This window comes from Anas acuta, chromosome 15 (genome assembly GCF_963932015.1).
Source record: "Anas acuta chromosome 15, bAnaAcu1.1, whole genome shotgun sequence".
Classification (NCBI taxonomy): Eukaryota; Metazoa; Chordata; class Aves; order Anseriformes; family Anatidae; genus Anas; species Anas acuta.
The window spans coordinates 18,681,072-18,705,983 of NC_088993.1; the positions used below are offsets into that span (position 1 = coordinate 18,681,072).

General features: G+C 47.9%; 4 long non-coding RNA genes across 4 annotated transcripts; all 4 read left to right on the forward strand.

Annotated features, from left to right (window-relative positions):
- Positions 1 to 2,243: 2,243 nt before the first annotated feature.
- LOC137865076 (uncharacterized) lies at positions 2,244 to 3,961 on the forward strand. Its single transcript, XR_011101750.1, has 3 exons — positions 2,244 to 2,722; positions 2,904 to 2,952; positions 3,057 to 3,961. It is a non-coding gene; the product is annotated as an uncharacterized lncRNA (long non-coding RNA).
- An 8,046-nt stretch (positions 3,962 to 12,007) lies between these two features.
- Positions 12,008 to 12,996, forward strand: LOC137864955 (uncharacterized). Its single transcript, XR_011101703.1, has 3 exons — positions 12,008 to 12,275; positions 12,731 to 12,791; positions 12,947 to 12,996. It is a non-coding gene; the product is annotated as an uncharacterized lncRNA (long non-coding RNA).
- A 129-nt stretch (positions 12,997 to 13,125) lies between these two features.
- Positions 13,126 to 15,342, forward strand: LOC137864818 (uncharacterized). Its single transcript, XR_011101634.1, has 3 exons — positions 13,126 to 13,204; positions 13,743 to 13,796; positions 13,897 to 15,342. It is a non-coding gene; the product is annotated as an uncharacterized lncRNA (long non-coding RNA).
- A 6,038-nt stretch (positions 15,343 to 21,380) lies between these two features.
- Positions 21,381 to 22,002, forward strand: LOC137865062 (uncharacterized). The gene is made up of 2 exons (XR_011101735.1): positions 21,381 to 21,498; positions 21,655 to 22,002. It is a non-coding gene; the product is annotated as an uncharacterized lncRNA (long non-coding RNA).
- The last annotated feature ends 2,910 nt before the right edge of the window (positions 22,003 to 24,912 follow it).

Below are 24,912 nucleotides of genomic sequence, written 5' to 3' on the forward strand. Positions count from 1 at the left end.
AGCTTCTGCTCCTTTCTGATTTTTTTTTTTGTGCTTTCCCCAAGCACTTTCCCAGGTGATTAGCTTCAGGTTCCAGGTGGGACCTAGTGGTAACTGAGTTGCAGATATTCCATGATAGAGCTCATTCTGCCTGGGCTGCTTTTTGGGGTAAGCGCTTTGTTTTTCCTTCAGTCAGTTTCAGGGTTCTTTAGGTGGGTCAGAGTCTATGGACTGATGCGTTTTCCAGTAGAAACCGGTACGCATATCTTTTTGAGTTGGTAACTGGTAGGATCTGTCACTGTAAAGCAATCTAGTAGTAGTATGTGCCTGTATTGCACGCAGCTCTTCCTCAGGTGAGTAGTTGTTATGGCAGTTTTACGGATAGTATGGTGATGTTACTTTGTGTGTTTGCTTTGTGGTTCTGGTTCCCTTCTGATTTTTGCAGAATTACGGGGCTTTCTGTGAGCCTTTGCATCTATGTCAAATATCAAAGTCAAAGCCTTGCTGTTAAGGAGATGGAGCAGAGTTTAGTTGAAATGTATCATGGAAGCTCCCTGTGTGAGCATGTGTCTGAAAATGGCAGCAGTGGGAATGTAAGGGGTAGTCTGTTTCAAGTTTAGGGACAGGTTGTTACATTTCTGGAGCATTTGCCTGTGGGTTTTCTGTCTGTTGAGTCTTTAGACCTTGCAGCCTTCTAGTCTTGATGTCCTTGAATTGACATATTAGAAGTATGTTTATGAGGGGTTGCCAGGTGCATTGGTTTTGGGAAACCGTGGGCCACGTTTTTTTGACCACATAAGTGCAGTAGTGCCTAGAGAGTGAGCAGGCTCACCTCCTTCATCTCTGCAGAATAAGTCTGCCCGGGCCCCTTTTTGGCGCGGCGCCGCCCGGCCCCATTTGTCATGTGGAGCTACTGAGCAGGTGAGTTAAAGGAGCTGGGAACAGACAGTTATTGCACAATGATATGTTGCATCAGTAGTAGTGAGCGTTGTGCAGGAGGTGGGTATTAGGGCTGGGCAGCTAGTGAATGCTGGTTCTCTGTTTTTGCAAGAGATGATGAACCTGTTTGGCATAATTCCATTTGAAAAAGTTCCAGTTACTTGAATGGTTGTGCTGTCCTTTCAATATTAAAAGCTGCAGCAAAAGCATGGTGATTGTTGCTTCTAGAAACACCCCAGGTCTCTTGTCTGCTCTCTGCATGTTGTTTAGGTAAAAGTGATTTAAAAAGAATATAGTAAACACACACACACAAAAAAAAACAAACAAAAAAAAAAGAAAAAAACCACAGTTGGCTGAGTTGTTGTGAACACAACGATCATTTAATCCCTTTGTTTTCCCAGGTGGTGTGGATGATACTGGTTGCACTGTTGGAGCTTGGACTCGGAGAGGAACACGTGAGCACAATCGTATGTTGCATCAGCAGTAGTCAGCATTGTGGAGAAGGTGAGCAATGGTGCTGGTGTCCTAGTGAATGCTGTTACTCTGTTTTTGCAGCTGATGATGAGCCTGGCAATTGACTATCATGAAAATCAGTGCCTGTGCATTTCTTGAGGCGGAGGGACTTTGCCATGCAGCAACCTGAGAGCTAAGTTGGGGGGCACCTGGTATTTGCATATCTGGGGTGGCTAATGGGAGCTGGGAGCCAGAGCAGCATGGAGCGTGCTGGCTGAATAGACTTGGTGCCACTGTGAGGGTGGTTCAGGCTGGGTCATGTTCAGGCTGCTTGTGGCTGGGTCAGCAGGCTAATAGAAGCAGCAGGATTATTTTGTAGCTTGAGTGCGCACGCCAGGCAGGAGAGTTTCCTTCAGTTTGTCTTGTAGTGTTGCTTCTGCAGCGTCTGTTCTGTGCTTGTCGGGTCTTGATATCCTCCTGGCTTTTTAGACCGGACTGATCAGACAGGCAACTTGGTAGCGGTGCTGAAGGGCCTCAATGCTTGTTTTGTCATCATGACTCTGATCCGAGCACTTCTTGTCTTGCAGTCGCTGCTTGAACTGTAGATCTGTTTCAGGTCTTGTGTATCATATTGGGTTTGAGATCGCGTCTGTTTCCATCCTCACTCTTGCAGAACTCATCTGGGCCACATCAGGAGCTCTTGCTTGGGAATTGATTTCCTAAGCGTTGTCTTATGGGGTTTTCAGTCCCCATCCTTCTGGTCTCTTGTCTTGAAGGCAGGCTTTTTAGGCCTCCATCATCCCAGTTCTGGCAGTTGCTTCCAGTCGCGTGTGGTGACATTTGAGTCTCTCGTAGGGTCTGGTGCAGAGCGCCTGTTCTGACTTGCTGTTGTCATAGGGCTTTCCTTTTGGGGGTCACTTTTTCTTGTGCCTTGTGTTGTGTGTTTTGTTTGTAGTGTTTGTGGCGTGCCTGTGTGTGTATGTGTTTGGTCTGGAGCTGTCCTGCCTGGCAGTTAGTGATTAATGTGGCAGTGCATGGGTGTACTAATACATTGTTTGTACTGTGTTGGCAAAGACATCCGGTCTGCCTCTGGGCACGTACTGAAGGGCAGCTGGCACAGTCATCTCTGGTGGTTGGCAGATGTGCATTTGGGAGAGTATATCTGCTTTTGAGCAGCTGTTTGCATAGTACTTGAACGCTGTGCTTGAGGAGGTCTGTCAAATCTTGAAAGCTTACAGATACGGGGTTTTGAAACTTTTATTTTTTATTACTATTCTGTCCCCAGTAGAGTGTAAACCCTAGGAGGAACCTGTCACAGGAAAGAGCTCCTTCTGGAACTGTTCAGCACTTGGTAGGCAACTTTTGTTTAATTTGTTTAAGTTGAAATACAGTGTACAACACGGGACTTGACGACCAGAGCTGCTTTTGGCAATGTGAGCGATGAACGGATGTAGCTGGTACTTTAGGGGTGCAGTTGTCACTGCAGTTAGTTAACTGCACAAAATACAGTAAAAATCCTGTTTATATTTCAGGGGTGTTGTAACTGGCCTAAGAGAGCAGATGGAAGCATCTTCCTTGAGGGTAGGTGAGGGGGCCGAGGTAAGGGAGCAGATGAGAGTAAGTGTCCTAGCTGTGCTGTGGCTTTGGATGCTGTTTCAGCCTATGCTTTTCTTTTTCTTTTGCAGGTGTGTCGCACAGGCTGAGTGGGGCCAAGCTGCACTCTGAAGAGCAGCACGAGAAGGGCGGGCTGGTTGTGAGCTGGAGCTGGATTGGAGCAGAACGGCCGAGTAGCACGAGGTGAGTGCGAAGGGTATCCGTCTTGCTTTGCAGGTGCCATGGCAGGCTCTCCACAGAAGCGGTTGAGGATTGGAGAAGAGGTTGCGGATGATCAAGGAGCGACACGTGCAGGGATGGCTTGAAAAGGGCATGGCTGCTTTCTCTTCTGTTTATCAGGTGTCCCAAGCAACGTGGGCTGTGATGTTAGTTCCTGAGAACTGGAACAAAGCAGGTGCTGATGGTGGTCGTCTTCGGTAGGCAAAGAGGTGCCCAAAGCCCCGTCCTGTGTAGCCTGAGCACACCTCGCTGAGGATGAAGCATGCTTTCCAGCAGTTCCCAAAACTGTGTTGAAGCTGAAATGCTGTGTCTGTGTTTGTGTTGGGGTTGCTCCTTGGGGAGTGCAGGGATGGGTTTTAAGTGGGTGCAGCGGAGGGCCTGGCCCCAGTGTCCTGTAGTGTGTTTTAACCCATCAGCATGGCCTTTTGGTTCTCAGGTAGCTTACTGAATAAATGATTTTTCCTGCAAGTGGAATGGAATTGAATTTTTTTTTTGGCACGTAATCAGTTCTGCTCCTAGACTTTTCTTTCTATGTAAATAAAAGCTTGAGCTAATTCCAGATGGGAAAAAAAAATCAACTACTCGCTTGGTCATTTTGTCCTTTTAGTATCCAAAACATTTAAGCGCGGTGCTGCCCCGGGCCCGTTACAGCGCGGCGCCGCCCCGGGCCCATTTCTCAGGTGGAGCTACTGAGCATGTGAGGTAAAGGAGCTGGGAACAGAGGTATTGCACAATGGTATGTTGCATCAGTAGTAGTCAGTGTTGTACAGGAGGTGGCTATCAGTGCTGGCACGCTAGGGAATGTTCGTTCTCTATTTTTGGAAGTGATGATGAAGCTGTTTGACGTAATTCCATTTGAAAAAGTTCCAGTTACTGCCCTGGTCGTGTTGTCCTTTCAATGTTAAAAGCTGCAGCAAAAGCATGGGGATTGTTGCTTCTAGAAACACCACAGGTCACCTGTCTGCTCTCTGCATGTTTTTCAAGTAAAGCAGGGGTAGGGGTAGTCTGTTTCAAGATTAGGGACAGCTTGTTATATTTCTGGAGCTTTTGTCTGTGTGTTTTCTGTCTGTCGAGTGTTTAGACCTTGCAGCCTTCTAGACTTTGTCCTTGAATTTACATAGTAGAAGTACATTTATGAGGGGTTGCCAGGTACGTTTTTTTTGGGAAACCGTGGGGTATGGTTCCTTGACCACATAAGTGCAGCAGTGCCTAGAGAGTGAGCAGGCTCACCTTCTTCTCTGCAGAATAAGTCCGCCCGGGCCCCTTTCGGCGCGGCGCCGCCCGGCCCCATTTGTCATGTGGAGCTACTGAGCAGGTGAGGTAAAGGAGCTGGGAACAGACAGTTATTGCACAATAATACGTTGTCTTAGTAGTAGTGAACGTTGTGCAGGAGGTGGTTATTAGGGCTGGCATGCTGTTGAATGCTGGTTCTCTGTGTTTACAGATGGGGATGAGTCTGTTTAAACAAATTCTAGTTCAAAAAGTTTCAGATACTACCTTGGTGGAATGGAATTAATTTTGTTGGTGTATAGTCTGTTCTGCTCGTAGATTTTTCTTTCAATGCAAATAAAAGTTTGAGCTAATTCCATTTGAAAAAGTTTCAGTTACTTGCTGGGTCGTGTTGTCCTTTCAATGTTAAAAGCTGCAGCAAAAGCATGGGGATTGTTGCTTCTAGAAACACCCTAGGTCTCCTGTCTGCTCTCTGCATGTTTTTCAAGTAAAGCAGATCTTTAAAAAAAAAAAAAAAAAAAAAAAACCAAAAAAAAAAAACAAAAAACAAAGAAAATAATAAAAAACAGCTGCTGCTGCTTTCTTTCTACTTCCTTGTGCTTTGCCCCTCCCCTTTTCCAGGTGATTGGGTTTGGGTGCTGGGCGGGGCCAAATGGTATATGAGCCCCAGGCATGGTATTAGAGAGCTCCTTCTGCCTGGGCTGCTTTTTGTGGTAAGTGCTTTGTTTTTCCTTCAGTCAGTTGCAGGGTTCTCTAGGCAGGCTGGAGTCTATAGATTTCTAGAATTTTTAAGTGCTTGGAATTCATTTAATAGAGGGGTGTTTAGTAGAGGTTTGTGGCTTATTGTTTTTTAGGATGGTGCGATACTGCTCTGTTTTTGAGCTGCACTTTAATCTCTAGACGTATAAACCCACTTGTTTTATTCTGCAGAGGACTAAAACCAGCTTGATTACCGGCTACATGTGGCTTGAGAGCGTAGATGCAGCATTACCAAGAGACTGAGCAGAGTTGTATCAGAGTCACCTTTTTTATCTGCAAAGGGTAAGTCTGTGATTACCCCTGCCGAGGCTGCTGTGTGTGCATGTCTTTTTGGCATTTGTGGAGCTCAGTTGTTTTTCGTTGTGTGTATGCATGTTCTTTTTTTTTTTTTTTTTTGGTGGTCAAATAGTGTGTTTGCTGAGTGTGGTTAGAATGAGGAGGTGGGGAGCTGCTCAGGACTGGTAGGTTTGGTTTCTAGGAGTGTGCGGCATCCTTCCTGTGACGTGACTAATTGTTGGGCTGGAACGTTCCAGCTTGTGTGTCTTAGGCAATTGAGCTTGTGTAGTGTGTGTTGTGTGGCCCTGGCAGAGTTTGCTGTGGTGCTGTGGGCGAAGAATCTCAGAGCTGGTGAGCAGCTGAAGGCACCTCACAGCCACAGTGTACCTGCTGCAATAATACCACTCTCTCCCAGCTGGAGAGAGCTGGGAAGAGAGAGGTATTATTGCAGCAGGTACACTGTGGCTGTGAGGTGCCTCAGAGTGCGCTTTTCTGTCTTTTTTTGGCAGGTGCTTTGTGCAGTCGTGGACAGGAAAGGGAAATACTCGTGTCACGGAGCAGTGAGGGAAGGTGAGTGTTGTCAGCCTGGTCATCTCTTATCTGAAGGGAAGATGCTCAGGTGTTTCCCTGTAAGGGTCCGAGGTGGCAGTGTAGATGCAGCATTACCAAGAGCCTGAGCAGGGTTGTATCAGAGTCTGCTCTTTCCTCTGCAAAAGGGTAAGTCTGTGATTACCCCTGCTGGGGCTGCTTTGTGTGCGTGTCTTTTTGGTATTTATGGAGCTTAGTTGTTTTTTGTGTGTGTATGTTCTAAGTTTTTGTTTTTTTTTTGAGGGGCAAATAGTGTGTGTGCTGAGCGTGGTTGGCAGGAGGAGGTGGGGAGCTGCTCAGGACTGGTAGGTTTGGTTTCTCGGGGTGTGCGGCAGCCTTCCTGTGCAATGCGACTGATTGTTGGCCGGAACGTTCCAGCTTGTGTGTCTTAGCCATTGTAGCTTGTGTAGTGTGTGTTGTGTGGCCCGGGCAGTGTTTGCTGTGCTGCTGTGAGCAAAGAACCTGAGTTAAAGCTGGTGAGCAGCTGAAGTACCGGAGCTGGGAAGAGAGAGGTATTGCAGCAGGTACGCTGTGGCTGTGAGGTGCCTCAGAGTGTGTGTTTCTCTTGTCTCTGCAGGTGCTTTGTGCAGTTGTGGAGAGGGAAGGGAAATCTTCATGTCACGAAGCTCTGCGGGAAGGTGAGTGGTGTCAGCCATGTCATCCCTTATCCGAAGCGAAGGGAAGACGCTCAGGTGTTTCCCTGTGAGGGTCTGAGTTGAGGCTGTTTGGGATAGAGGAGCAGTGTGGCAGGTGGGTGCTTGCAAGCACAGTGGTCATTGTATCCTTTTGTGTTCCCAGGTGGCGTGGGTGATGCTGGCCGCTCCTTTCAAGCTTGGACCTAATTTTCAGGTACAGAGGCAAATGGCCTGCTGTTTTGAAAGGATAAAACTAAAGATGGGGTGCCTTTTGTTGTTGAGGGATGGGTGCTACTGCTGGCAGCTGAATGTTTATCTTCTGCCTGTGTTTTGCCTTTCATTAGGCTGAAATGCAGTGTGTAGTGCGCAGTGCAGGACCTCTCAACCCGAGCTGCCTCTGCAGTGACTCTGCGTAATGAGCAGAGGTAGCTGTTATTTTTGGGGTGCGGTTGTCACTGCAGTTATTTTCCTACATCCAGTAGAGTAAAATTCCAGTTTGCCTTTTAGAGGTGCTATAAGTGGGTGAAGAGAACAAATGGAAGCATCTGCCATGTGGAGCAGGCAGGCGGCTGAGGTACAGGAGGGGATGAGAGTATGTGATTTTTTCCCGGGGGTGGAATGGAATTGATTTTGTTGGCGTATAATCTGTTCTGCTCCTAGATTTTTCTTTCTATTTAAAAAAAAAAAAAGTTTGAGCTAATTCCAGTTAAGAAAGTTCCAGTTACTTGCTGGGTTGTATTGTCCTTTTAATATTCAAAGCTGCAGCAAAAGCATGGGGATTGTTGCTTCTAGAAACACCCCAGTTCTCTTGTTTGTGCTCTGCATGCTGTTGAGCTAAGGCAGATTTAAAAAAAAGAAATAAAGGAAACGCACACAAAAACCAACAACAACAAAAAACACCATTGGCTGACTTGTTGTGATTGCAACGAACATTTAATCCCTTTGTTTTCTCAGGTGGTGTGGATGATACTGGCTGGACTGTTGGATCTTGGATTCGGAGAGGAACAGGTGAGCAGAACCGTATGTTGCATCAGCAGTAGTCAGCATTGTGGAGAAGGTGGCCATCATGGCCGGCGTGCTAGTGAATGCTGTTACTCTGTTTTTGCAGCTGATGATGAGCCTTCAATTGACTAAGATGACAATCGGTGCCTGTGCATTTCCTGAGGTGGAAGGAATTTACCATCCAACAACCTGAGAGCTAAGTTGGGGGGCGCCTGGTATTTGCATATCTGGGGTGGCTAATGGGAGCTGGGAGCCAGAGCAGCATGGAGGCAGCTGGCTGAATAGACTTGGTGCCACTGTGAAGGTGGTTGAGGCTGGGTCACGTTCTGGGTGCTTGTGGCTGGGTCACCAGGCTAACAGGAGCAGCGGGATTATTTTGTAGCTTGAGTGCGTGCGCCATGCAGGACAATTTCCTTCTGTTCGTCTGTCCTGTTTGCTTCTGCAGTGTCTGTTCTGTGCTTCTCGGGTCTTGATATCCTCCTGGCTTTTTACACCGGACTGACCAGACAGGCGACTTGGTAGCTGTGCAGAAGGGCCTCAATGCTTGTTTTGTCATCATGGCTCTGATCAAGCAGCGACTGCAAGACAAGAAGTGCTCGAAAGTGCAGATCTGTTTCAGGTCTTGTGCATCATATTCGGTTTGAGATCGCGTCTGTTTCCATCCTCACTCTTGCAGAAGTCATCTGGGCCGCATCAGGAGCTCTTGCTTGGGAACTGATTTCCTGAGAGTTGTCTTAGGGGGTTTTCACTCTCCATCCTTCTGGTCTCTTGTCTTGAAGGCAGGCTTTTTAGGCCTCCATCATCCCAGTTCTGGCAGTTGCTTCCAGTCGCGTGTCGTGACATTGGAGTCTCTCGTAGGGTCTGGTGCAGAGCACCTGTTCTGACTTGCTGTTGCCCTAGGGCTTTCCTCAGGGGATCACTTTTTCTTGTGCCTTGTGTTGTGTGTTTTGTTTGTAGTGTTTGTGGCGTGCCTGTGTGTGTGTTTGGTCCGGAGCTGTCCTGCCTGGCAGTTAGTGATTAATGTGGCAGGGCATGGGTGTACTAATACATTGTTTGTACTGTGTTGGGAAAGACATCCGGTCTGCCTCTGGGCACGTACTGAGGGGCAGCTGGCACAATCATGTCTGGTGGCTGGCAGTTGGGGATTTGGGAGAGTATATCTGCTTGTGAGCAGCTGTTTGTATAGTACTTGAACGCTGTGCTTGAGGAGGTCTGTTGAATCTTGAAAGCTTACAGATATGGGGTTTTGAAATGTTTATTTTTATTTCTTTCCTGTCCCCAGTAGAGTGTAAACCCTAGGAGGAACCTGTCACGGGAAAGAGCTCCTTCTGGAACTGTTCAGCACTTGGTAGGCAACTTTCGTTTAATTTGTTTAAGGTGAAACACAGTGTACAACACGGGACTTGACCATAGCTGCTTTTGGCAAGGTGAGCGATGAGCAGATGTAGCTGGTACTTTAGGGGTGTAGTTGTCACTGCAGTTAGTTAACTGCACAAAATACAGTAAAAATCCTGATTATATTTCAGAGTTGTTGTAGCTGGCCTAAGAGAGCAGATGGAAGCATCTGCCTCGAGGGGAGGTGAGGGGGGCAGATGTAAGGCAGCAGATGAGAGTATCTCTCGCTCTGTGCTGTGGCTTTGGATGCTGCTTCAGCCTATGCTTTTGTTTGTCTTTTGCAGGTGTCTCGCACAGGCTGAGTGGGGCCAAGCTGCACTCTGAAGAGCAGCACGAGAAGGGTGGGCTGTTTGTGAGCTGGATTGGAGCAGAACTGCCAAGTAGCACGAGGTGAGTGCGAAGGGTATCCGTCTTGCTTTGCAGGTGCCATGGCAGGCTCTCCACAGAAGCGGTTGAGGATTTGAGAAGAGGTTGCAGATGATCAAGGAGCGACACGTGCACGGATGGCTTGAAAACGGTATGGCTGCTTTCTCTTCTGTTTATCAGGTGTCACTGGCGACATGGGCTGTGATGTTAGTCTTTAGAATCGGAACAAAGCAGGTGCTGAAATGCTTTGTTTTTTTTGTGTTGGGCTTGCACCTTGATGAGTGTAGGGATGGGTTTTAAGTGGGTGCAGCGGAGGGCCTGAACCCCAGTGTCCTGTAGTGTGTTTTGACCCATCAGCATAGCCTTTTGGTTCTCAGGTAGCCTACTGAAGTAAGTGATTTTTCCTGCGAGTGGAATGGAATTGTTTTTTTTTCCATGTAATTTGTTCTCCTCCTAGATTTTTCTTTTTATGTAAATAAAATATTGAGCTAATTCCAGAGGGGAAAAAAAATCAGTTTACTTTCTTAATCAGTTTGTCCTTTTAATATTCAAAGCTGCAGCAACAGCATGGGGATTTTTGTTTCTAGAAACACCCTAGCTCTCCTGTCTTCACTCTGCATGCAGTTGAGCTAAGCCATATAAATGAATAAAGAAACCACAGCTACTGCTCATTTCTGATTTTTTTTTTTTTTGTGCTTTCCCCCTTGCACTTTCCCAGGTGATTGGCTTCAGGGTCCAGGTGAGACCTAGTGGTAACTGAGTTGCAGGTATGCCATCAGAGAGCTCCTTCTGCCTGGGCTGCACTTTTGGGTAAGCGTTTGGTTTTATTTCAGTTGGTTGTAGGGTTCTTTAGGTGGGTCAGAGTCTATGGACTGATGCGTTCTGAAGTAGAAACCGGTACGCATATCTCTTTGAATTGGTAACTGGTAGGATCTGTCACTGTAAAGCAATCTAGTAGTAGTATGTGCCTGTATTGCACGCAGCTCTTCCTCAGGTGAGTAGTTGTTATGGCAGTTTTACGGATAGTATGGTGATGTTACTTTGTGTGTTTGCTTTGTGGTTCTGGTTCCCTTCTGATTTTTGCAGAATTACGGGGCTTTTTGTGATTCTTTGCCTGTATGTCAAATATTATCAAAGTTACAACCTTGCTGTTAAAGAGATGGAGCAGGGTTTAGTTGAAATGTATCATGGAAGCTCCCTGTGTGAGCATGTGTCTGAAAATGGCAGCAGTGGGCACGTAAGGGGTAGTCTGTTTCAAGTTTAGGGACAGTTTGTTATATTTCTGGAGGTTTTGCCTGTGGGTTTTCTGTCTGTCGAGTGTTCAGACCTTGCAGCCTTTTAGTCTTGATGTCCTCGAATTGACATATTAGAAGTATGTTTATTAGGTGATTCCAGGTAGTTGTTTTTGGGAAACAGTGGGGTAATGTCTCTTGACCGCATAAGTGCAGTAGTGCCTAGAGAGTGAGCAGGCTCACCTTCCTCTCTGCAGAATAAGTCCGCCCGGGCCCATTTCGGCGCGGCGCCGCCCGGGCCCATTTCGGCGCGGCGCCGCCCGGGCCCATTTCGGCGCGGCGCCGCCCGGGCCCATTTCGGCGCGGCGCCGCCCGGGCCCATTTCGGCGCGGCGCCGCCCGGGCCCATTTCGGCGCGGCGCCGCCCGGGCCCATTTCGGCGCGGCGCCGCCCGGGCCCATTTCGGCGCGGCGCCGCCCGGGCCCATTTCGGCGCGGCGCCGCCCGGGCCCATTTCGGCGCGGCGCCGCCCGGGCCCATTTCGGCGCGGCGCCGCCCGGGCCCATTTCGGCGCGGCGCCGCCCGGGCCCATTTCGGCGCGGCGCCGCCCGGGCCCATTTCGGCGCGGCGCCGCCCGGGCCCATTTCGGCGCGGCGCCGCCCGGGCCCATTTCGGCGCGGCGCCGCCCGGGCCCATTTCGGCGCGGCGCCGCCCGGGCCCATTTCGGCGCGGCGCCGCCCGGGCCCATTTGTCATGTGGAGCTACAGAGCACGTGAGGTAAAGGAGCTGGGAACAGAGAGGTATTGCACAATGATATGTTGCCTTAGTAGTAGTGAACGTTGTGCAGGAGGTGGTTATTAGGGCTGGCATTCTGATGAATGCTGGCTCTCTGTGTTTACAGATGGGGGTGAGTCTGTTTAAACTAATTCCAGTTCAAAAAGTTTCAGTTACTAGCTTGGTGATATTTTCAGTTCAATATTGATATCTGCAGAGAAAGTAAAAGGGGAGTTTTGCTTCTAGAATCACTGCAGATATCTTGCCTGCTCTTTGCATGCTTTTGAGATAAAGCTGATTTTAAAAAAGAAAGAAAAAAAAAAAACACTTGCTTCTCTTGCTCCCTTCCTGCTCTCTTGTGCTTTGTCCCTCATCTTCCCCAGGTGATTTGGTTTGGGTGCTGGGCGGGGACAAAAGGTATATGAGCCCCAGGCACGACATCAGAGAGCTCCTTCTGCCTGGGCTGCTCTTTGGGGTCAGTGCTTTGTGTTTCCTTCAGTCAGTTGCAAGGTTCCCTAGGCAGGCTGCAGTTTGTGGAGTTCTGTATTTCTAAGTGCTTGGAATTCTAGATTTCTAAGTGCTTGAAATAGAGGGATATTTAGTAGAGGCTGCTGTCTCACTGTTTTTTGGGATGGTCACATATGCTCCTGTTTTTGCACCATATTTTAATCTCTACACGTATAAAAACACTTGTTTTAGTCTCCTGGAGAGTTTCAGCAGCTTGATTACATGCTACATGTGGCTTGACAGCGTAGATGCAGCATTGCCAAGAGACTGAGCAGGGTTGTATCAGAGTCACCTTTTCATCTGCAAGGGGTAAGTCTGTGATTACCCCTGCCGGGGCTGCTGTGTGTGCATGTCTTTTTGGCATTTGTGGAGCTCAGTTCTTTTTTTGTGTGTATGTGCATGTTCTAAGTTTATTTTTTTTTTTTGAGGGGTGAATAGTGTGTGTGCTGAGCGTGGTTGCCAGGTGGATGTGGGGAGCTGCTCAGGACTGGTAGGTTTGGTTTCTAGGAGTGTGCAGCATCCTTCCTGTGCGATGCGACTGATTGTTGGGTGGGAACGTTCCAGCTCATATGTCTTAAGCAATGTAGCTTGTGTAGTGGTGTGTTGTGTGGCCTGCGCAGAGTTTGCTGTGGCGCTGTGAGTGTAGAATCTCAGTTAGAGCTGGTGAGCAGCTGAAGTACCGGAGCTGGGAAGAGAGAGGTCTTGCAGCAGGTACGCTGTGGCTGTGAGGTGCCTCAGAGTGTGCTTTTCCCTTGTCTCTGCAGGTGCTTGGTTCAGTTGTGGAGAGGGAAGGGAAATCGTCATGTCAGGAAGCTCTGAGGGAAGGTGAGTGGTGTCAGCCTGGTCATCCCTTATCTGAAGCGAAGACGCTCAGGTGTTTCCCTGTGAGGTTCCGAGGTGAGGCTGTTTGGGATAGAGGAGCAGTGTGGCAGGCGGGTTCTTGCAAGCACAGTTGTCATTGTATGCTTTTGTGTTCCCAGGTGGCGTGGGTGATGCTGGCCGCTCCTTTCAAGCTTGGACCTAATTTGCAAGTACAGAGGCAAGTGGCCTGCTGTTTTGAAAGGATAAAAGTAAAGCTGGGGTCGCTTATGTTTTTGAGGGTTGGGTGCTACTGCTGGCAGCTGAATGTTTATCTTCTGCCTGTGTTTTTCTTTTGTTCAGGGTGAAACGCAGTGTGCAGTGCAGGACCTCTCGACCCAAGCTGCCTCTGCAGTGACTCTGGTGCGTGATGAGCAGAGGTAACTGTTGTTTTACGGGCGCGATTGTCACTGCAGTTATTTTCCTACATCCAATAGAGTAAAATTCCAGTTTGCCTTTTAGAGGTTCTAAAAGTGGGTGAAGAGAACAGATGAAAGCATCTGCCATGGGGGGCAGGGAAGCGGCTGAGGTACAGGAGGGGATGAGAGTATGTGATTTTTTTCCCGGGGGTGGAATGGAATTGATTTTGTTGGTGTATAATCTGTTCTGCTCCTAGATTTTTCTTTCAGTGTAAATAAAATTTTAAGTTAATTCCATTTGAAGAAGTTCCAGTTACTTGCTGGGTCGTGTTGTCCTTTCAATGTTAAAAGCTGCAGCAAAAGCATGGGGATTGTTGCTTCTAGATACACCCCCAATTTTCTTGTCTGCTGTCTGCGTGCAGTTGAGCAAAAGCAGATTTCAAAAAAAAAAACGAAAAAAAAAACATGAAACACACACAAAAAAACAATAATAAAAAAAACAAACCACCATTGGGTCACTTCTGAACGCAACGATCATTTGATCCCTTTGTTTTCCCAGGTGGTGTGGATGATACTGGCTGCACTGTTGGAGCTTGGATTCGGAGAGGAAGAGGTGAGCAGAACCGTATGTTGCATCAGTAGTAGTCAGCATTGTGGAGCAGGTGGGCATCATGGCCGGCGTGCTAGTGAATGCTGTTACTCTGTTTTTGCAGCTGATGATGAGCCTGGCAATTGACTAAGATGGCAATCGGTGCCTGTGCATTTCTTGAGGCGGAGGGACTTTACCATCCAACAACCTGAGAGCTAAGTTGGGGGGCACCTGGTATTTGCATATCTGGGGTGGCTAATGGGAGCTGGGAGCCCGAGCAGCGTGGTGCCTGCTGGCTGAATAGACATGGTGCCACTGTGAGGGGTGGTTCAGGCTGGGTCACGTTCTGGGTGCTTGTGGCTGGGTCACCAGGCTAATAGAAGCAGCGGGATTATTTTGTAGCATGAGTGCGTGTGCCAGGCAGGACAGTTTCCTTCAGTTTGTCTGTCCTGTAGTGTTGCTTCTCCATTGTGTGTTGTGAATTATGGTCTCCTTGGGTCTTGATATTCTCCTAACTTTTTACACAGGACTGACTAGACAGGCGACTTGGTAGCTGTGCAGAAGGGCCTCAATGCTTGTTTTGTCATCATGGCTCTGATCCGAGCACTTTTTGTCTTGCAGTTGCTGCTTAAAGTGCAGATAAGTTTCAGGTCTTGTGATCTCAAGCTGAATATGATGCACATCTGTTTCCATCCTCACTCTTGCAGAAGTCGTCTGGGCCGTATCAGGAGCTCTTGCTTGGGAATTGATTTCCTGAGAGTTGTCTTAGGGGGTTTTCAGTCCCCATCCTTCTGGTCTCTTGTCTTGAAGGCAGGCTTTTTAGGCCTCCATCATCCCAGTTCTGGCAGTTGCTTCCAGTCGCGTGTCGTGACATTGGAGTCTCTGGTAGGGTCTGGTGCAGAGCACCTGTTCTGACTTGCTGTTGCCGTAGGGCTTTCCTTTTGGGGGTCACTTTTTCTTGTGCCTTGCGTTGTGTGTTTTGTTTGTAGTGTTTGTGGCGTGCCCGTGTGTGTATGTGTTTGGTCTGGAGCTGTCCTGCCTGGCAGTTAGTGATTAATGTGGCAGTGCATGGGTGTACTAATACATTGATGGGACTGTGTTGGGAAAGACATCCGGTCTGCCTCTGGGCACGTACTGAGGGGCAGCTGGCACAGTCATCTCTGGTGGTTGGCAGATGTGGATTTGGGAGAGTATATCTGCTTGTGAGCAGCTGTTTGTATAGTGCTTGAACGGTGTGCTTGAGGAGGTCTGTTGAATCTTGAAAGCTTACAGATACGGGGTTTTGAAACTTTTATTTTTTATTACTATTCTGTCCCCAGTAGAGTGTAAACCTTTGGAGGAACCTTTCACGGAAAGAGCTCCTTCTGGAACTGTTCATCAGTTGGTAGGCAACTCGGTGACTGTCTTGATCTACTTCTGAGGTGCTGAGGTATTGGGGCTTCTGTTTTGAAATGATAATATTGTAAATGGGGTCCCTTTGTGTTGTTGAGGGATGGGTGCTAATGCTGGCAGGTGAATGACTATCTTGTGACTGTTTTCATTTGTTTAAGGTGAAACACAGTGTACAACACGGGACTTGACCACAGCTGCTTTTGGCAAGGTGAGCGATGAACAGATGTAGCAGGTACTTTAGGGGTGCAGTTGTCACTGCAGTTAGTTAACTGCACAAAATACAGTAAAAATCCTGTTTATATTTCAGGGGTATTGTAGCTGGCCTAAGAGAGCAGATGGAAGCATATGCCTCGAGGGGAGGTGAGGGGGCAGATGTAAGGGAGCAGATGAGAGTAACTGTCCCAGCTGTGCTGTGGCTTTGGATGCTGCTTCAGCCTGTGCTTTTCTTTTTGTTTCACTTTTGTCTCACACAGGCTGAGTGGGGCCGAGCTGCACTCTGAAGAGCAGCACGAGAAGGGCGGGCTGGTTGTGAGCTGGATTGGAGCAGAACTGCCAAGTAGCACGAGGTGAGTGCGAAGGGTATCCATCTTGCTTTGCAGGTGCCATGGCAGGCTCTCCACAGAAGAGGCTGAGGATTTGAGAAGAGGTTGCAGCTCATCAAGGAGCGACACGTGCAGGGATGGCTTAAAAATGGTATGGCTGCTTTCTCTTCTGTTTATCAGGTGTCCCAGGCAACGTGGGCTGTGATGTTAGTTCCTGAGAACTGGAACAAAGCAGGTGCTGATTGCGGTCTTCTTTGGTAAGCAAAGTGGTGCCCAAAGCCCTGTCCTGTGTAGCCTGAGCACGCCTCTCTGAGGATGAAGCTTGCTTTCCAGTAGTTCCCAAAACTGTGTTGAAGCTGAAATGCTGCGTCTGTTTTTTTGTGTTGGGGTTGCACCTTGGTGAGTGCAGGGATGGGTTTTAAGTGGGTGCAGAGGAGGGCCTGGCCCCAGTGTTCTGTAGTGTGTTTTGACCCACCAGCATAGCCTTTTGATTCTCAGATATCCTACTGAAGTGATTTTTTCCTGTGAGTGGAATGAAATTGAATTATTTTTTGGCGTGTAATCAGTTCTGCTCCTAGATTGTTCTTTCTGTGTAAATGAAAGATCGAGGTAATTCCAGATGGAAAAAGAAATCGGTTGCTTACTTGGATGTATTGTCCTTTCAATATTCAAAGCTGCAGCAAAAGCATGGGGATTTTTGTTTCTAGAAACACCCCAGTTCTCCTGTCTGCACTCTGCATGCTGTTGAGCTAAGCCTTATAAAAGCAAATAAACCACAGCTGCTGCTCCTCCTCTTCCTACTTTCATGTGCTTTCCCCCTGCACTTTCCCAGGTGATTGGCTTCAGGGTCCAGGTGGGACCTAGTGGTAACTGAGTTGCAGGTATGCCATCAGAGAGCTCCTTCTGCCTGGGCCGCACTTTTGGGTAAGCGTTTGGTTTTATTTCAGTTGTTTGGAGGGTTCTTTAGGTGGGTCAGAGTCTATGGACTGATGCGTTTCCTAGTAGAAACCGGTACGCATGTCTTTTTGAGGTGGCAACTGGTGGGATCTGTCATTGTAAAGCAATCTATTAGTAGGTGCTTGTATTGCACGTAGCTCTTCCTCAGGTGAGTAGTTGTTATGGCATTTTTACGGATAGTATGGTGATGTTACTTTGTGTGTTTGCTTTGTGGTTCTGGGTCCCTTCTGATTTTTGCAGAATTACGGGGCTTTCTGTGATTCTTTGCCTGTATGTCAAATATTATCATAGTCAAAACCTTTCTGTCAAAGTGATGGAGCAGGGTTTAGGAGAAGTGTATCATGGAAGCTCCCTGTGTGAGCATGTGTCTGAAAATGGCAGCAGTGGGCATGTAAGGGGTAGTCTGTTTCAAGTTTAGGGACAGCTTGTTATATTTGTGGTGCTTTTGCCTGTGTGTTTTCTGTCTGTCGAGTGGTAGACCTTGCAGCCTTTTAGACTTTGTCCTTGAATTTACATAGTAGAAGTACGTTTATGAGGGGTTGCGAGGTACATTGTTTTTGGGAAACCGTGGGGTATGGTTCCTTGACCACATAAGTGCAGCAGTGCCTAGAGAGTGAGCAGGCTCACCTTCTTCTTCTCTGCAGAATAAGTCCGCCCGGGCCCCTTTCGGCGCGGCGCTGCCCGGGCCCATTTCTCAGGTAAATGTAGTGAGCAGATGAGGTAAAGAAGCTGGGAACAGAGAGGTATTGCACAGTAGCATGTTGCATCAGTAGTAGTAAGCGTTGTGGAGGAGGTGGGTGTCAGGGCTGGCATGCTTGTGAGTTCTGGTTCTCTGTTTTTGCAAGTGATGATGAACCTGTTTGACGTAATTCTATTTGAAAAAGTTCCAGTTACTGGCCTGGTCGTGTCGTCCTTTCAATGTTAAAAGCTGCAGCAAAAGCATGGGGATTGTTGCTTCTAGAAACACCACAGGTCACCTGTCTGCTCTCTGCATGGTTTTCAGGTAAAGCAGATCTTAAAATAAAATAAAATAATAATAATAAAAAAATAAAAAACAGCTGCTGCTGCTGCTCCTTTCTTTCTGCTTCCTTGTGCTTTGCCCCTCCCCTTTTCCAGGTGATTGGGTTTGGGTGCTGGGCGGGGCCGAATGGTATATGAGCCCCAGGCATGCTATCAGAGAGCTCCTTCTGCCTGGGCTGCTCCTTGGGGTAAGTGCTTTGTTTTTCCTTCAGTCAGTTGCAGGGTTCTCTAGGCAGACTGGAGTTTATAGATTTCTAGAATTTTTAAGTGCTTGGAATTCGCTTAATAGAGGGATGTTTAGTAGAGGTTTGTGGCTTATTGTTTTCTAGGATGGTGGGGTACTCCGCTGTTTTTGAGCTGCACTTTAATCTCTAGATGTATAAACCCACTCGTTTTATTCTGCAGAGGACTAAAACCAGCTTGATTGCATGGTACCTGTGGCTTGAGAGCGTAGATGCAGCATTACCAAGAGACTGAGCAGGGTTGTATCAGAGTCACCTTTTTTTATCTGCAAAGGGTAAGTCTGTGATTACCCCTGCCGGGGCTGCTGTGTGCGCATGTCTTTTTGGCATTTGTGGAGCTCGGTTGTTTCTTTTTTTTGTGTGTGTATGTGTATGTTCTAACTTCTTGTTTTTTTTGAGGGGTGAATAGTGTGTGTGCTGAGCGTGGTTGCCAGGTGGATGTGGGGAGCTTCTCAGGACTGGTAGGTTTGGTTTCTAGGAGTGTGCAGCATCCTTCCTGTGCGATGCGACTGATTGTTGGGTAGGAACGTTCCAGCTCATATGTCTTAAGCAATGTAGCTTGTGTAGTGTGTGTTGTGTGGCCTGGGCAGAGTTTGCTGTGGTGCTGTGAGTGAAGAATCTCAGAGCTGGTGAGCAGCTGAAGTACCGGAGCTGGGAAGAGAGAGGTCTTGCAGCAGGTACGCTGTGGCTGTGAGGTGCCTCAGAGTGTGCTTTTCCCTTGTCTCTGCAGGTGCTTGGTTCAGTTGTGGAGAGGGAAGGGAAATCATCATGTCACGAAGCTCTGAGGGAAGGTGAGTGGTGTCAGCCTGGTCATCCCTTATCCGAAGCGAAGGGAAGACGCTCAGGTGTTTCCCTCAGAGGGTCCGGGGTGAGACTGTTTGGGATAGAGGAGCAGCGTAGCAGGTGGGTGCTTGCAAGCACAGTGGTCATTTTGTCCTTTTATGTTCCCAGGTGGCGTGGGTGATGCTGGCCGCTCCTTTCAAGCTTGGACCTAATTTGCAGGTACAGAGGCAAGTGGCCTGCTCTTTTGAAAGGATAAAAGTAAAGCTGGGGTCGCTTATGTTTTTGAGGGATGGGTGCTACTGCTGGCAGCTGAATGTTTATCTTCTTCCTGCCTTTCTCCTTTGTTCAGGCTGCAATGCAGTGTGCAGTGCAGGATGTGTCAACCAGCTGCCTCTGCAGTGACTCTGGTACGTGATGAGCAGAGGTAACTGTTGTTTTTGGGGTGCGGTTGTCACTGCAGTTATTTTCCTACATCCAGTAGAGTAAAATTCCAGTTTGCCTTTTAGAGGTGCTGTAAGTGGGTGAAGAGAACAGATGGAAGCATCTGCCACGTGGGGCAGGCAAGCGGCTGAGGGACAGGAGGGGATGAGAGTATGTGATTTTTTTCCCGGGGGTGGAATGGAATTGATTTTGTTGGTGTATAATCTGTTCTGCTCCTAGATTTTTCTTTCAATGCAAATAAAAGTTTGTGCTAATTCCATTTGAAGAAGTTCCAGTTACTTGCTGGGTCGTGTTGTCCTTTCAATGTTAAAAGCTGCAGCAAAAGCATGGGGATTATTGCTTCTAGAAACACCCCAGTTTTCTTGTGTGCAGTCTGCATGCTGTTGAGCAAAAGCAGATTTGAAAAAAAAAAAAAAAGAAACAGGAAACACACAAAAAACAATAAGAAAAAAAAACTACCATTGGGTCACTTCTGAACGCAATGATCATTTAATCCCTTTGTTTTCCCAGGTGGTGTGGATGATACTGGCTGCACTGTTGGACCTTGGACTCGGAGAGGAAGAGGTGAGCAGAACCGTATGTTGCATCAGCGGTAGTCAGCATTGTGGAGCAGGTGGGCATCATGGCTGGCGTGCTAGTGAATGCTGTTACTCTGTTTTTTGCAGCTGATGATGAGCCTTCAATTGGCTAAGATGACAATCGGTGCCTGTGCATTTCTTGAGGCGGAGGGACTTTACCATGCAGCAACCTAAGAGCTAAGTTGTGGGGCACCTGGTATTTGCATATCTTGGGTGGCTAATGGGAGCTGGGAGCCAGAGCAGCATGGAGCGTGCTGGCTGAATAGACTTGGTGCCACTGTGAGGGTGGTTCAAGCTGCTTGTGGCTGGGTCACCAGGCTAATAGAAGCAGCGGGATTATTTTGTAGCGTGAGTGCGTGTGCCAGGCAGGACAGTTTCCTTCAGTTTGTCTGTCTTGTAGTGTTGCTTCTGCAGTGTCTGTTCTGTGCTTCTTGGGTCTTGATATCCTCATGGCTTTTTACACCGGACTGACCAGACAGGCGACTTGGTAGCTGTGCTGAAGGGCCTCAATGCTTGTTTTGTCATCATGGCTCTGATCAAGCAGCGACTTCAAGACAAGAAGTGCTCGAAAGTGCAGATCTGTTTCAGGTCTTGTGCATCATATTCGGTTTGAGATCGCGTCTGTTTCCATCCTCACTCTTGCAGAAGTCATCTGGGCCGCATCAGGAGCTCTTGCTTGGGAATTGATTTCCTAAGTGTCTTCTTAGGGGGTTTTCAGCCCCCATCCTTCTTGTCTCTTGTCTTGAAGGCAGGCTTTTTAGGCCTCCACCATCCCAGTTCTGGCAGTTGCTTCCAGTCGCGTGTCGTGACATTGGAGTCTCTCGTAGGGTCTGGTGCAGAGCACCTGTTCTGACTTGCTGTTGCCCTAGGGCTTTCCTTTTGGGGGTCACTTTTTCTTGTGCCTTGCGTTGTGTGTTTTGTTTGTAGTGTTTGTGGCGTGCCTGTGTGTGTACGTGTTTGGTCCGGAGCTGTCCTGCCTGGCAGTTAGTGATTAACATGGTAGTGCATGGGTGTACTAATACATTGATGGGACTGTTTTGGCAAAGACATCCGGTCTGCCTCTGGGCACGTACTGAAGGACAGCTGGCACAGTCATCTCTGTAGTGTTAGGCAGATGTGTGGGGGGGAGATTTGAGCTGCTTGTGAGCAGCTTCTCACATAGTGTTTGAACAGTGTGCTTGAGGAGGTCTGTCGAATCTTGAAAGCTTACAGATATGGGGTTTTGAAACTTTTATTTTTTATTACTATTCTGTCCCCAGTAGAGTGTAAACCCTAGGAGGAACCTGTCACAGGAAAGAGCTCCTTCTGGAACTGTTCAGCACTTGGTAGGCAACTTTTGTTTAATTTGTTTAAGTTGAAATACAGTGTACAACACGGGACTTGACGACCAGAGCTGCTTTTGGCAATGTGAGCGATGAACGGATGTAGCTGGTACTTTAGGGGTGCAGTTGTCACTGCAGTTAGTTAACTGCACAAAATACAGTAAAAATCCTGTTTATATTTCAGGGGTGTTGTAACTGGCCTAAGAGAGCAGATGGAAGCATCTTCCTTGAGGGTAGGTGAGGGGGCCGAGGTAAGGGAGCAGATGAGAGTAAGTGTCCTAGCTGTGCTGTGGCTTTGGATGCTGTTTCAGCCTATGCTTTTCTTTTTCTTTTGCAGGTGTGTCGCACAGGCTGAGTGGGGCCAAGCTGCACTCTGAAGAGCAGCACGAGAAGGGCGGGCTGGTTGTGAGCTGGAGCTGGATTGGAGCAGAACGGCCGAGTAGCACGAGGTGAGTGCGAAGGGTATCCATCTTGCTTTGCAGGTGCCATGGCAGGCTCTCCACAGAAGTGGTTGAGGATTGGAGAAGAGGTTGCGGATGATCAAGGAGCGACACGTGCAGGGATGGCTTGAAAAGGGCATGGCTGCTTTCTCTTCTGTTTATCAGGTGTCCCAAGCAACGTGGGCTGTGATGTTAGTTCCTGAGAACTGGAACAAAGCAGGTGCTGATGGTGGTCTTCTTCGGTAGGCAAAGAGGTGCCCAAAGCCCCGTCCTGTGTAGCCTGAGCACACCTCGCTGAGGATGAAGCATGCTTTCCAGCAGTTCCCAAAACTGTGTTGAAGCTGAAATGCTGTGTCTGTGTTTGTGTTGGGGTTGCTCCTTGGGGAGTGCAGGGATGGGTTTTAAGTGGGTGCAGCGGAGGGCCTGGCCCCAGTGTCCTGTAGTGTGTTTTAACCCATCAGCATGGCCTTTTGGTTCTCAGGTAGCTTACTGAATAAATGATTTTTCCTGCAAGTGGAATGGAATTGAATTTTTTTTTTGGCACGTAATCAGTTCTGCTCCTAGACTTTTCTTTCTATGTAAATAAAAGCTTGAGCTAATTCCAGATGGGAAAAAAAAATCAACTACTCGCTTGGTCATTTTGTCCTTTTAGTATCCAAAACATTTAAGCGCGGTGCTGCCCCGGGCCCGTTACAGCGCGGCGCCGCCCCGGGCCCATTTCTCAGGTGGAGCTACTGAGCATGTGAGGTAAAGGAGCTGGGAACAGAGGTATTGCACAATGGTATGTTGCATCAGTAGTAGTCAGTGTTGTACAGGAGGTGGCTATCAGTGCTGGCACGCTAGGGAATGTTCGTTCTCTATTTTTGGAAGTGATGATGAAGCTGTTTGACGTAATTCCATTTGAAAAAGTTCCAGTTACTGCCCTGGTCGTGTTGTCCTTTCAATGTTAAAAGCTGCAGCAAAAGCATGGGGATTGTTGCTTCTAGAAACACCACAGGTCACCTGTCTGCTCTCTGCATGTTTTTCAAGTAAAGCAGGGGTAGGGGTAGTCTGTTTCAAGATTAGGGACAGCTTGTTATATTTCTGGAGCTTTTGTCTGTGTGTTTTCTGTCTGTCGAGTGTTTAGACCTTGCAGCCTTATAGACTTTGTCCTTGAATTTACATAGTAGAAGTACATTTATGAGGGGTTGCCAGGTACGTTTTTTTTGGGAAACCGTGGGGTATGGTTCCTTGACCACATAAGTGCAGCAGTGCCTAGAGAGTGAGCAGGCTCACCTTCTTCTTCTCTGCAGAATAAGTCCGCCCGGGCCCCTTTCGGCGCGGCGCCGCCCGGGCCCCTTTCGGCGCGGCGCCGCCCGGCCCCATTTGTCATGTGGAGCTACTGAGCAGGTGAGGTAAAGGAGCTGGGAACAGACAGTTATTGCACAATAATACGTTGTCTTAGTAGTAGTGAACGTTGTGCAGGAGGTGGTTATTAGGGCTGGCATGCTGTTGAATGCTGGTTCTCTGTGTTTACAGATGGGGATGAGTCTGTTTAAACAAATTCTAGTTCAAAAAGTTTCAGATACTACCTTGGTGGAATGGAATTAATTTTGTTGGTGTATAGTCTGTTCTGCTCGTAGATTTTTCTTTCAATGCAAATAAAAGTTTGAGCTAATTCCATTTGAAAAAGTTTCAGTTACTTGCTGGGTCGTGTTGTCCTTTCAATGTTAAAAGCTGCAGCAAAAGCATGGGGATTGTTGCTTCTAGAAACACCCTAGGTCTCCTGTCTGATCTCTGCATGTTTTTCAAGTAAAGCAGATCTTTAAAAAAAAAAAAAACAAAAAAAAAAACAAAAAAAAAAAACAAAAAACAAAGAAAATAATAGAAAACAGCTGCTGCTGCTTTCTTTCTACTTCCTTGTGCTTTGCCCCTCCCCTTTTCCAGGTGATTGGGTTTGGGTGCTGGGCGGGGCCAAATGGTATATGAGCCCCAGGCATGGTATTAGAGAGCTCCTTCTGCCTGGGCTGCTTTTTGTGGTAAGTGCTTTGTTTTTCCTTCAGTCAGTTGCAGGGTTCTCTAGGCAGGCTGGAGTCTATAGATTTCTAGAATTTTTAAGTGCTTGGAATTCATTTAATAGAGGGGTGTTTAGTAGAGGTTTGTGGCTTATTGTTTTTTAGGATGGTGCGATACTGCTCTGTTTTTGAGCTGCACTTTAATCTCTAGACGTATAAACCCACTCGTTTTATTCTGCAGAGGACTAAAACCAGCTTGATTACCGGCTACATGTGGCTTGAGAGCGTAGATGCAGCATTACCAAGAGACTGAGCAGAGTTGTATCAGAGTCACCTTTTTTATCTGCAAAGGGTAAGTCTGTGATTACCCCTGCCGAGGCTGCTGTGTGTGCATGTCTTTTTGGCATTTGTGGAGCTCAGTTGTTTTTCGTTGTGTGTATGCATGTTCTTTTTTTTTTTTTTTTTTTGGTGGTCAAATAGTGTGTTTGCTGAGTGTGGTTAGAATGAGGAGGTGGGGAGCTGCTCAGGACTGGTAGGTTTGGTTTCTAGGAGTGTGCGGCATCCTTCCTGTGACGTGACTAATTGTTGGGCTGGAACGTTCCAGCTTGTGTGTCTTAGGCAATTGAGCTTGTGTAGTGTGTGTTGTGTGGCCCTGGCAGAGTTTGCTGTGGTGCTGTGGGCGAAGAATCTCAGAGCTGGTGAGCAGCTGAAGGCACCTCACAGCCACAGTGTACCTGCTGCAATAATACCACTCTCTCCCAGCTGGAGAGAGCTGGGAAGAGAGAGGTATTATTGCAGCAGGTACACTGTGGCTGTGAGGTGCCTCAGAGTGCGCTTTTCTGTCTTTTTTTTGCAGGTGCTTTGTGCAGTCGTGGACAGGAAAGGGAAATACTCGTGTCACGGAGCAGTGAGGGAAGGTGAGTGTTGTCAGCCTGGTCATCTCTTATCTGAAGGGAAGATGCTCAGGTGTTTCCCTGTAAGGGTCCGAGGTGGCAGTGTAGATGCAGCATTACCAAGAGCCTGAGCAGGGTTGTATCAGAGTCTGCTCTTTCCTCTGCAAAAGGGTAAGTCTGTGATTACCCCTGCTGGGGCTGCTTTGTGTGCGTGTCTTTTTGGTATTTATGGAGCTTAGTTGTTTTTTGTGTGTGTATGTTCTAAGTTTTTGTTTTTTTTTGAGGGGCAAATAGTGTGTGTGCTGAGCGTGGTTGGCAGGAGGAGGTGGGGAGCTGCTCAGGACTGGTAGGTTTGGTTTCTCGGGGTGTGCGGCAGCCTTCCTGTGCAATGCGACTGATTGTTGGCCGGAACGTTCCAGCTTGTGTGTCTTAGCCATTGTAGCTTGTGTAGTGTGTGTTGTGTGGCCCGGGCAGTGTTTGCTGTGCTGCTGTGAGCAAAGAACCTGAGTTAAAGCTGGTGAGCAGCTGAAGTACCG